Source organism: Dreissena polymorpha, chromosome 1 (assembly GCF_020536995.1).
Source record: "Dreissena polymorpha isolate Duluth1 chromosome 1, UMN_Dpol_1.0, whole genome shotgun sequence".
Classification (NCBI taxonomy): domain Eukaryota; kingdom Metazoa; phylum Mollusca; class Bivalvia; order Myida; family Dreissenidae; genus Dreissena; species Dreissena polymorpha.
In genome coordinates, this window is record NC_068355.1 from 175909525 (window position 1) to 175921745 (window position 12221).

The 12221-nt window shown below is 39.8% G+C and overlaps 1 protein-coding gene and 1 long non-coding RNA gene across 3 annotated transcripts in view; both read left to right on the forward strand.

The window, feature by feature from the left end:
* LOC127864596 (uncharacterized) overlaps positions 1 to 12221 on the forward strand; it is a 766023-nt gene that overhangs the window by 33578 nt on the left and 720224 nt on the right. The window lies entirely within an intron of this gene.
* Positions 768 to 1425, forward strand: LOC127862897 (uncharacterized). 2 transcript variants are annotated; one of them, XR_008040845.1, is made up of 3 exons: positions 768 to 839; positions 1135 to 1252; positions 1312 to 1425. It is a non-coding gene; the product is annotated as an uncharacterized LOC127862897 (long non-coding RNA). The 2 variants fall into 2 exon arrangements; XR_008040846.1 differs by lacking the exon at positions 768 to 839 and adding an exon at positions 870 to 957.

The window sequence follows — 12221 nt, forward strand, 5'->3', positions numbered from 1 at the left end:
GTCACATTAACAGACGAGTCACGCAGAGCCTGCTCTCTGTTGGAGCATATCGTTTCAGTTCGAGCGACTCGTTCGGAACAATGTGTCGATGCCCAGCTCCACTGTTGGAAGCTTTGATGTAGCCAACTTGGGAGATGTTTATAAGAGGCTTGCTACGTGTAGGCTGACGCAAGACAAACTGATTTTCTTTAATTAGTTGTTGTATTTATGCCCAAACTGGGTCAGAATTGTCTTGGACTTTCACATAAACGACGTTTGTTTTGTTGTCTAATAATGTTTGCTAAAAAGGAAATGACAAGCAAACTTAACCCTAATTTTTTTAGTAACAAATGAATATGCACTGTAACAAATTACTTTACACACCTGTTTTGTTAATGCCAAACAGTTCATCTATTATTGATATTAAGGATATCGTAGTTAGAACTCAGAATAGCAATGTATCAATATGTTACGAGCACAAACTTTTAATTGAAATTTTGGTATTTTAAACCACAAAACATTCATGGTAAAGTACACTGTGTTGCAAGGTGTGATATTGCAAAGGGCCGAGTTTGAGTTTTGATAAACTTCAGGTTGAGAGTTGAAAGGATTACTGGACCACACAACACAACTGCTGTCATTTTTCAAAGTCTTCTTTTGCATCGATTCAATGCGAGGACCTTTGGGCTCTGAGAGGGTAGTGCTCATAACATAACCAGACGTGTTCACTGTTAGCAACTTGTTAACAATAATAGGCAAAATTCCATCTGATGCACACCCCATGAATGTATCGTGCTCTGGGTGTTCACAACCAAGTCATCACTGCCTTTTTATGTCAGCATGGATGTATCGTGCTCTGGGTATTCACAACCAAGTCACTACTGCCTTTCTATGTCAGCATGAATGTATCGTGCTCTGGGTGTTCACAACCAAGTCATTACTGCCTTTCTATGTCAGCATGGATGTATCGTGCTCTGGGTGTTCACAACCAAGTCATTACTGCCTTTCTATGTCAGCATGGAAGTATCGTGCTCAAGGTATTCACAACCAAGTCATTACTGCCTTTCTATGTCAGCATGAATGTATCGTGCTCTGGGTGCTCACAACCAAGTCATTACTGCCTTTTTTTGTCAGCATGGAAGTATCGTGCTCAAGGTGTTCACAACCAAGTCATTACTGCCTTTCTATGTCAGCATGAATGTATCGTGCTCTGGGTGTTCACAACCAAGTCATTACTGCCTTTCTATGTCAGCATGGATGTATCGTGCTCTGGGTGTTCACAACCAAGTCATTACTGCCTTTCTATGTCAGCATGGAAGTATCGTGCTCAAGGTGTTCACAACCAAGTCATTACTGCCTTTCTATGTCAGCATGAATGTATCGTGCTCTGGGTGTTCACAACCAAGTCATTACTGCCTTTCTATGTCAGCATGGATGTATCGTGCTCTAGGTGTTCACAACCAAGTCATTACCGCCTTTCTATGTCAGCATGGATGTATCGTGCTCTGGGTGTTCACAACCAAGTCATTACTGCCTTTCTATGTCAGCATGGAAGTATCGTGCTCAAGGTGTTCACAACCAAGTCATTACTGCCTTTCTATGTCAGCATGGAAGTATCGTGCTCTGGGTGTTCACAACCAAGTCATTACTGCCTTTTTTTGTCAGCATGGAAGTATCGTGCTCAAGGTGTACACAACCAAGTCATTACTGCCTTTCTTTGTCAGCATGGATGTATCGTGCTCTAGGTATTCACAACCAAGTCATTACTGCCTTTTTTGTCAGCATGGATGTAGCGTGCTCAAGATGTTCACAACCAAGTCATTACTGCCTTTTTTGTAAGCATGGATGTAGCGTGCTCTGGGTTTTCACAACCAAGTCATTACTGCCTTTCTGTGTCAGCATGGATGTATCGTGCTCGACGTTTTCACAACCAAGTCATTACTGCCTTTCTATGTCAGCATGGATGTATCGGGCTCTGGGTGTTCACAACCAAGTCATTACCGTCTTTCTGTGTCAGCATGAATGTATCGTGCTCTGGGTATTCACAACCAAGTCATTACTGCCTTTCTTTGTCAGTAACATTGCAAAAAGTCCGTTCTATTGATATTTTGGCCGCTGAGAGGACAATCTGGGGAAGTCTGTAACCCCACTGTCGTCCAAACTATCAACAGCAGAAGTATCCCACTAGGAGAGCTTACGATTTTGTTGTTCCTTGATTTTCTCCCGTTCAACTTATGTTTGTCCCATAAAGATTGGAACAAGTTATTACACTTTTATTCTTCATGATATTTGTTGTGATGTCTAACAGCAGCAACTGACTGTTAGCGTTACCATAACTACTGCTATAACTTTTCGTGTCTGTAAAACTCGTCCCTCTCAGGCCCACGCGGAACTCTAGCTTAACAAAACTACCCAGGCTTATGTGTGGACAAGTTGACGTGGGCATTGCATTTGTTCAGAACAGAATCATGCTCAGAATTTCCTGCAGAACGGAGTTGTTCAACGATGCTGAATTTTTGAGTCAGGAGGTCAAGAGGGAGGAGTTAGAAGTCAGGGGAGGGGAAGGTTCATTCTGGACTGGGGCTCCTGCAGGCGGGACTCGTGCGGTTGCTGGGCCAACTCAATATCAATGCTGGTGCTCTGCTGAAAACAACAACACAGTGGGTGATAGGAACTTGTAACAAATTATATTATTATCTATAGCAAACTATGCCTCTTGACAGGTTGTGAAGGTTTTGAACAGCATGAATTTCAAATCTTGCTTTTTATTGGTTCCTTGTCCTTAATAGCATGAAAATAAATACAATTAAGTCATTTAGTATTAAAACAAGAAAAGTGTTGGCTAATGCTATACTTATCTGTACATTTATATCTATTATCTTTACTCCATTTTCAGAGATGTATTTTCATAAGTCAATATGCGTATCACTAATGTTAGAAAGTGTTGTCCCAGATTAGCATGTGAAATTCACATAAGCTAATAAGGGAGGGTACTTTCTGACTAGACTGGGTTTTCATAAAGAGGATTATTTGTTCAATGAAAAATACCTTTAAGAGGAAAGTGTTGTCCATGATTAGCCTGTGTGAACTGCACAGGCTTATCTGTGACAACAATTTAAGCACATGCATTAGGCCCCATTTTTCCACATCACAGCTTATTTATCTATTAGCCAATTTTTTGCTGCATAACAAAAAGAAGGAAAACCATCTGGTTAAACATTTATTTTTTTTTGTACTTATTCTATTAATCAGGTCTACACTGCACCAAGGTCTTTTTTCAAGACACTAGGCATAAATGGGTTAATAGTCCTTGTAAATTTAACTTAAATGGGAAATTTGTTAGCTTTTGGGGTAATACCGTGAATTCTTTTTCTCAGCAAAGTAAGAAAATAGATATGTTTACGAGCACCTGTGGAAACATGTAAACTTCCTTACTCCAGGACCACGGAAAACAATAACTGACTGTCTTACCCCAAAAGCAAACAAATTTTCTTTTTATTTATTGCTTTTGAATATTCTCAATAATGGCATCAGTTATATTAGAAGTCAATCAATGTTGTTTGATTAAAACAATATTTAAGAAATAAAGTATGTTTGATGGATCTTCATACAAATGAGATATAAACTAAACACTTGATACAAACATTATATGTCCCTTTGGGACTTAAATAAGGATGAAAGGAAGGACAGGGAGAATTACAGACAAGGACAAATTTGTATGCTCCCACTCCCACCAAGCCCTTTCAAGGCAATACAAATGGCAGCTATTATAAATAGTTTACAATTACATAAATGATTTGTTTTAGTTAGCAGTAAGAATATAGTTTTATTAATATTAAACACACACAAACTATTTTCATTGACATTTGGAGTAAAACACTACACATTATACATGGTAAATTACATTACCAACATACCTTATTGACGAGGTAGTCTTGGCCCCTGGCCAAGAAAGTATGGAGCCCCGGATTCAGAGTGGCTTCATCCTGTGGGTAGTACTATTTGAACATTTGTCCAAAGGTCCTGGACCAGGAGGAACAGGCTCTTAAAACAAAATGCAGGAATTAAATTAAATATTGAAAATAAATGAAGAAAATAATTTTTAAATGTGCTGAATGCATTTAAATATTTTTTTACTCAAATTAAAGAGAATTCAACAATTCGATTTAAGCAGATATTTTAATTATGCAAGGAGAAACTTTTGGTTCAGGGTTTGAATTTTGGCCCAAAAATAGACAAAACTATGTTCTGACCTTCTATGACTAAAACTGATATCAGATCAACTTTTATTTATTATTTATTTTCCAAGTTTGATCAATTTAAAAACTAATAATTCACATTTGATGTTAGGAGCTTTTCTTCAATCAGGCAGAAAAAGAACTGACGTTAAGTGAACTATATGAGCCTCATTCTTGGAAAATAGGTCTTGATGTATGTGCAGTCTGCACAGGCTAATCTGGGATGACACTTTAATAGGACTTAATGTATGTGCAGTCTGCACAGGCTAATCTGGGATGACACTTTAATAGGACGTAATGTATGTGCAGTATGCACAGGCTAATCTGAGATGACACTTTAATAGGATTTAATGTATGTGCAGTCTGCACAGGCTAATATGGGATGACACTTTAATATGACTTAATGTAGGTGCAGTCTGCATAGGCTAATCTGGGATGACACTTTAATAGGATTTAATGTATGTGCAGTCTGCACAGGCTAATCTGGGATTACACTTTAATAGGACTTAATGTATGTGCATTCTGCACAGGCTAATATGGGATGACACTTTAATAGGACTTAATGTAGGTGCAGTCTGCATAGGCTAATCTGGGATGACAATTTAAGCCCCATATCCCAGAACACCGCTAAGATACTACTTATTGTTCTTGTTGCTGCTACTGCTGCTGCTGCAACTGGGCCATAGACAGATATGGAGTGAATCCTGACGCCAAAGTCGCCACCCCAATCCCGATAATTGCCGACAACAACTGTTGTTGAATGGCGTCAATCGCATACTGCTCTCCAGGCCAAAGGTTCAAATTATTCAAGAACAACATATCGAGGTCAGTCACATTAATGGATGTGTCACCCAACGCCTGCTCTACCTGTTGGATCAGATTGTTTCAGTTCGAGCGACTTGTCCGGCCTAATTTGTCAACGCCCAACATCCAATTGATGCTAAGCGACATCGATGCTGAGACGGAAGTCGAACTCACCAAGGCTCTGCTGTTGGAAGTGTTGATGTAGCCAGCATGGGAGGAGATATTGATAGGAGGCTTGGTAGTCTGACGCAAGACGTCTTTGTGCTGAATTTCTTAAGCGAGTTGTAGTATTTGTGCAAGAAGGGGGTTGTCATCGACTTTCACTTCAATGACGTTAGTCATGTTTACTAGTAAAGTTCACTGAAAAGGAAATGGAAAGTAAACTAAAACCGGATTGTTTAGGGACACATGAATAAGCCTTGCAACACCTTACTTTACAGACCTGTTTTTTAAATGCCAAACATTGTGCCTATAATTGATATTTAGAATATTGCAATTAATTTTTCACCAATTAGAACTCAGAATAACGTAGTATCAATTTTTACGCGCACCAACTTGAAATTGGAATTTTTGGGTTTGTAGCAAGGTGTTATACATGTGCTGTGTATTTATTTTTTGTAAATCAAAAACAGGCATTACTTGAGCAATGTAGAATGTGAGATTGTACACCTTTAATTGCGTGACTATAGAACTTTAAATGTGAGACTACATAATTTTAAATGTGATACTCAGCAACTTAAAATGTGAGACAACACACCTTTAAATGTTACTATCTACATATTTAAGTGTGAGTCTGCACACCTTTAAATGTGACAGTTTATGACTTATACCTGAGACTTAACAACTTTAAATGTGAGACAATACAACTGTATGGTATTTAATAAGAAACAATAGATGTGAGTTCAAAATAGTAATTAAACTTAGTAGAATAAGCAAACTAGAGCTTTGTAGAAGACCTGACGAATACTCCCACATGCCGCATTGACACATAATATTTTGCATGCCGTCTTCACAAAAACAGCGAACACCATGCTCGATTTTTAAAACGCACTAAGTGACCCCTTATTCTAGTTTTTGACCCAGAGAGGCCCATGTTCTAACTTGGCATTAAGATCATCTCCATAAAACTTCTGACCAAGTTTGGTGAAGATTGGATGTAAACTACTTGAATTAGAGAGCGGACACCATGCTAAATGTTAAAAAATGCACAAAGTGACCCGGTGACCTAGTTTTAGGCCCGGAATGGCCCATGTTCAAACTTGTCCTAGAGATCATTTAGATAAAACTTGTGACCAAATTTGGTGAGGATTGGATGAAAACTATTTGAATTAGAGAGTGGACAACATGTTGAGGTTTAAAACACACTAAGATACACCGTGACCTAGTTTTTGAGCCGGCATGACCCATATTCAAATTGTACCTAGGCATCATCTAGATACAACTTCTGACCAAGTTTGGTGAAGATAGGATAAAAACTACTTGAATTAGAGAGCGGACAACATGGTAAGGTTTAAAACACACTAAATGACCCATGACATAGTTTTTGACCCGGCATGACCCATGTTCGAACTTGACCTACACATCATCTAGTTACAACTTCTGACCAAGTGTGGTGAAGATCGGATTTAAACTACTTGAAATAGAGAGCGGACACCATGCTCAATGTGTAAAACGTACTAAGTGACCCTGTGACCTAGTTTTTGATCAGGCATGGCCCGTGTTCGAACTTGGCATTCAGATCATCTAGATAAAACTTCTGACCAAGTTTGTTGAAAATCGGATGAAAACTACTTGAAAAAAGAGAGAGGACACCATGCTGAATGTTAAAAAACGCACTAAGTGACCCCGTGACCTAGTTTTTGACCCGGCAAGGCCCATGTTCGTACTTGGCCTTAAGATTATCTAGATACAACTTCTGACCAAGTTTGGTGAAGATCGGATGAAATCTACTTGAATTAGAGAGTGGACATCATGCTGAATGTTTAAAACGCATTAAGTGACCCCGTGACCTAGTTTTTGACCTGGCAAGGCCCATGTTAAACTTCGTTTGTGGGGGTATAATTAAGCCAGTTATTCTGATAAAAAACTTTAAAATGTGCTATAACTAGGGACTAGCTCTGTGCAGTTTATTTTTACCATTTTTGGATTGGGACAATTCGTAAAAAATTATAGTGTTTTGAATTAAATTGGGAAAATGGTTGTAGATTTTGCTAAACATAATTTAAAAATTGAGAATAAGTGCTATCAAGATAAATTGCACTAAGGTTCAAATTATAGAGCTGCATAAGGAAACAAACTCAATTTGTAACCTATTAAAACATTGTTTGGGGTCAAACCTTGAATTGAGAACTTTAGCCAGTAATTATGGAAATAAGAAACTGTTTAAGATTAGGAATGGGACCCAATTTTGGCCCCCATTTCGACAAAATGAATAACACTGTATGATCTCACCTGAAGCTCAAGAAGCTGAGCTGATATGCTGGCCTCGGTGATATTGCCAAAGGCTGAATTTGAGTTCTGATTAACTCAATGTTGCAACCTATCAAAACATTCTTTTTATTCCGGGAAACCATGAATTGAGAACTTAAGCCAGTAATCATGGATATAGACTTTTTGAGATAAGAATGGGGCTGAATTTCAGCCCAAATTTCAACAAAATAATTAACACTGTAAGGTCTCACCTGAAGCTCAAGAAGCTGAGATGACATGCTGGCCTTGCTGATATTGCTAAGAGCTGAGTTTGAGTACTGCTTTCTTCAGGCTGAGAGTCGAAGGGCGAACTGGACCACACAACAAAACTGCTGTTATTTTTCAAAGCCTTCTCTTGCATCAATTCAATGCGAAGCCTTTTGGGCTCGGAGTGCTAAGTGCTCATAACAAAACCAGACGTGTTCACTTTAAGCACCTTGTTCACAATAGTGGGCGTAATTTGCGTCTGTGGCACACTCAATGGATGTATGGAACTCTTAGTGTTTACAACAAAGTCTTTACTGCCTTTCTGTGTCAGCATGGATGTATTGTGCTCTGGGTGTTTACAACCAAGTCTTTACTGCCTTTCTGTGTTAGCATGGATGTATCGTGCTCTGGGTGTTTACATCCAAGTCATTACTGCCTTTCTGTTTAAGCATGGATGTATCGTGCTCTGAGTTCACAGCAAAGTCATTTCTGCCTTTCTGTGTCAACAAGGATGTATTGTGCTCTGTGTTCACAACCAAGTCATAACTATCTTTCTGTGTCACTATGGATGTATTGTGCTCTGTGTTCACAGCCAAGTCATTTCTGCCTTTCTGTGTCAGCATGGATGTATTAAGCACTGTGTTCACAGCCAAGTCATTACTGCCTTTCTGTGTCAGCATGGATGTATGGTGTTCTGTGTTCACAGCCAAGTCATTACTGCCTTTTGTGTGTCACCATGGATGTATTGTGCTATGTGTTCACAGCAAAGTCATTACTGCCTTTCTGTGTCAGGATGGGTGTATCGTGTTATGTGTTCACAGTCAAGTCATTACTGCCGTTCTGTGTCAGCATGGGTGTATCATGTTCTGTGTTCACAGCCAAGTCATTACTGCCTTTCTGTGTCGGCATGGATATATCTTGCTCTGGGTGTTCACAACCAAGTCATTACTGCCTTTCTGTGTCAGCATGGATGTATTGTGCTCTGGGTGTTCACTGCATAGTCATTACTGCCTTTCTGTGTCAGCATGGATATATCTTGCTCTGGGTGTTCACTGCATAGTCATTACTGCCTTTCTGTGTCAGCATGGATATATCTTGCTCTGGGTGTTCACAACCAAGTCATTACTGCCTTTCTGTGTCAGCATGGATATATCTTGCTCTGGGTGTTCACAGCATAGTCATTACTGCCTTTCTGTGTCAGCATGGATATATCTTGCTCTGGGTGTTCAAAACCAAATCATTACTTCCGTTCTGTGTCAGCATGACTGTATTGTGCTCTGGGTGTTCACAGCATAGTCATTACTGCCTTTCTGTGTCAGCATGGATATATCTTGCTCTGGGTGCTCACAGCATAGTCATTACTGCCTTTCTGTGTCAGCATGGATATATCTTGCTCTGGGTGTTCACAGCATAGTCATTACTGCCTTCCTGTGTCAGCATATATATATCTTGCTATGGGTGTTCACAGCATAGTCATTACTGCCTTTCTGTGTCAGCATGGATGTATTGTGCTGTGGGTGTTCACAGCATAGTCATTACTGCCTTTCTGTGTCAGCAGGGATGTATCGTGCTCTAGGTGTTCACACTCAAGTCATTACTGCCTTTCTGTGTCAGCACGGATGTATCGTGCTCTAGGTGTTCACAACCAAGTCATTACTGCCTTTCTGTGTCAGCACGAATGTATCGTGCTCTGGGTGTTCACAGCATAGTCATTACTGCCTTTCTGTGTCAGCATGGATGTATTCTGCAGTGGGTGTTCACAGCATAGTCATTACTGCCTTTCTGTGTCAGCATGGATGTATTGTGCTGTGGGTGTTCACAGCATAGTCATTACTGCCTTCCGGTGTCAGCACGGATGTATCGTGCTCTAGGTGTTCAAAACCAAGTCATTACTGCCTTTCTGTGTCAGCATGGATATATCTTGCTCTGGGTGCTCACAGCACAGTCATAACTGCCTTTCTGTGTCAGCATGGATATATCTTGCTCTGGGTGTTCACAACCAAGTCATTACTGCCTTTCTGTGTCAGCATGGATGTATTGTGCTCTGGGTGTTCACTGCATAGTCATTACTGCCTTTCTGTGTCAGCATGGATATATCTTGCTCAGGGTTTTCACTGCATAGTCATTACTGCCTTTCTGTGTCAGCATGGATATATCTTGCTCTGGGTGTTCAAAACCAAGTAATTACTTCCTTTCTGTGTCAGCATGGCTGTATTGTGCTCTGGGTGTTCACAGCATAGTCATTACTGCCTTTCTGTGTCAGCATGGATATATCTTGCTCTGGGTGTTCACAGCATAGTCATTACTGCCTTTCTGAGTCAGCATGGATATATCTTGCTCTGGGTGCTCACAGCATAGTCATTACTGCCTTTCTGTGTCAGCATGGATATATCTTGCTCTGGGTGTTCACAGCATAGTCATTACTGCCTTTCTGTGTCAGCATATATATATCTTGCTATGGGTGTTCACAGCATAGTCATTACTGCCTTTCTGTGTCAGCATGGATGTATTGTGCTCTGGGTGTTCACAGCATAGTCATTACTGCCTTCCTGTGTCAGCATATATATATCTTGCTATGGGTGTTCACAGCATAGTCATTACTGCCTTTCTGTGTCAGCATGGATGTATTGTGCTGTGGGTGTTCACAGCATAGTCATTACTGCCTTTCTGTGTCAGCAGGGATGTATCGTGCTCTAGGTGTTCACAACCAAGTCATTACTGCCTTTCTGTGTCAGCACGGATGTATCGTGCTCTAGGTGTTCACAACCAAGTCATTACTGCCTTTCTGTGTCAGCACGGATGTATCGTACTTTGGGTGTTCACAACCAAGTCATTACTGCCTTTCTGTGTCAGCATGGATGTATCATGCTCTGGGTATTCACAACCAAGTCATTATTGCCTTTCTTTGTCATTAACATTGCCACAAGTTTGTTCTATTATGATATTTTGATTGCTGAGAGGACAATCTGGGGCAGTCCGTAACCCTACTGTTGTCCAAACTATCAACAGCAGATGTAGCCCACTAGGAAAGCTTACGCTTTTATTGTTCCTTGATTTTCTCCCTTTCAATTTCTGTTTGTCCCATAAAGATTGGAACAAGTTATTGAACTTTTTATTCTTCATGATATTTGTTGTGATGTCCAACAGCAACAACTGACTGTTAGCGTTACCATAACTACTGCTATAACTGTTTGTGTCTGTAACACTCGTCCTTTCCAGGCCCACGCGAAAGTCTAGCTCAACAAATCTACCCAGGCTTATGTTTGAAAAAACGTGACGTGGGCATTGCGTTTGTTCAAAACAGAATCATACTCAGAATTTCCTGCAGAACGGAGTTGTTTAACGATGCTGACTTTTTGAGGCAGGAGGTCAAGGGGGAGGAGTTAGAAGTCAGGGGAGGGGTAGAGTCATTCTGGACTGGGGCTCCTGCAGGCGGGACTGGTGCGGTTGCTGGTCCAACTCGATATCAATGCTGGTGTCTGCTGAAAACAAAAACAACACAGTGGGTGATAGGAACTTGTAATAAATTATATTACTATCTATATCTTGACTGGCTGTGAAGGTTTTCAACAACATGAATTTCTAATCTGGCATTTTATTGGTTCCTTGTCCTTAATAGCATGAACATAAATACAATTAAGTCAATTTGTATTATACTTATCTGTAAATTAATATCTATAATCTTTACTCCATTTCCAGAAATGTATTTTCATGAGCCAATATGCGGATCACTAATGTTAGAAAGTGTCGTCTCAGATAAGCATGTGGAATTCACATACCGGTAAGCTAATAAGGGAGGGTACTTTCTGACTAGACTGGATTTTCATAAAGAGGATTATTTGTTCAATGAAAAATACCTTTAATAGGAAAGTGTTGTCCATTATTAGCCTGTGCAAACTGCACAGGCTTATCTGTGACAACAATTTAAGCAAATGCATATTAGGCCCCATTTTTCCGGATATCAAGTATGATGAGCTATGGGTCAGGGGAGTGGAAGGGTCGTCCTGGTCTAGGGCTCCTGCAGGCCGGACTGGTGCTGTTGCTGGGCCAACTCGATATCAATGGTGGTGCTGTCCTGAAAACAACAGCACAGTGGGTGATGTGAACTTGTAAAAAATGTTTATATTACAATCTATACGAAACTATGCCTCTCAATTGGTTGTGAAGGTGTTTAATAAGCAAAATTTTATTCTAATGAATTTCTAATCTGGCACTTCATTGGTTTATTGTCCTCAATAGCACGAAAATTAATATAATCAAACCATTTCGTATTAAAACATTGTTGGCTATTAATACACTGTATACCAACCTGTATATTCATAATGATGTAACTTCATTAGCCAATATGCGGCTCCTAAATATTACAAATAGTCGTCACAGATTAACATGTGAAGTCCACACAAGCTAATCAGGAAGGACACTTTTTGACTAGACTGGATTTTCATAAAGAGGATATTTATTTTCAACAAAAATACTTAACATATGAAATTGTTGTCCCAAATATGCCTGTGTGGATTGCACAAG